Source organism: Penaeus monodon, chromosome 20, assembly GCF_015228065.2.
Source record: "Penaeus monodon isolate SGIC_2016 chromosome 20, NSTDA_Pmon_1, whole genome shotgun sequence".
Lineage (NCBI taxonomy): Eukaryota > Metazoa > Arthropoda > Malacostraca > Decapoda > Penaeidae > Penaeus > Penaeus monodon.
In genome coordinates, this window is record NC_051405.1 from 46,444,120 (window position 1) to 46,444,324 (window position 205).

The window sequence follows — 205 nt, forward strand, 5'->3', positions numbered from 1 at the left end:
GAATGGTTAGAAGGTACATTAATTAAAATTTAACTAATTTCTCTAAATTCTCACATTTTAAGGCTCATAAATTAGGATGTCGTTTCATATTGTTATGGCGCTTAATACGCTGATTTGCTGGCCATAGTACAGAAGTGTCGCAGTGTTCGCGCGCGGTATTCGAACTTGTCATTATGCCAACAAATAATTGCCAAAGAATCGACTT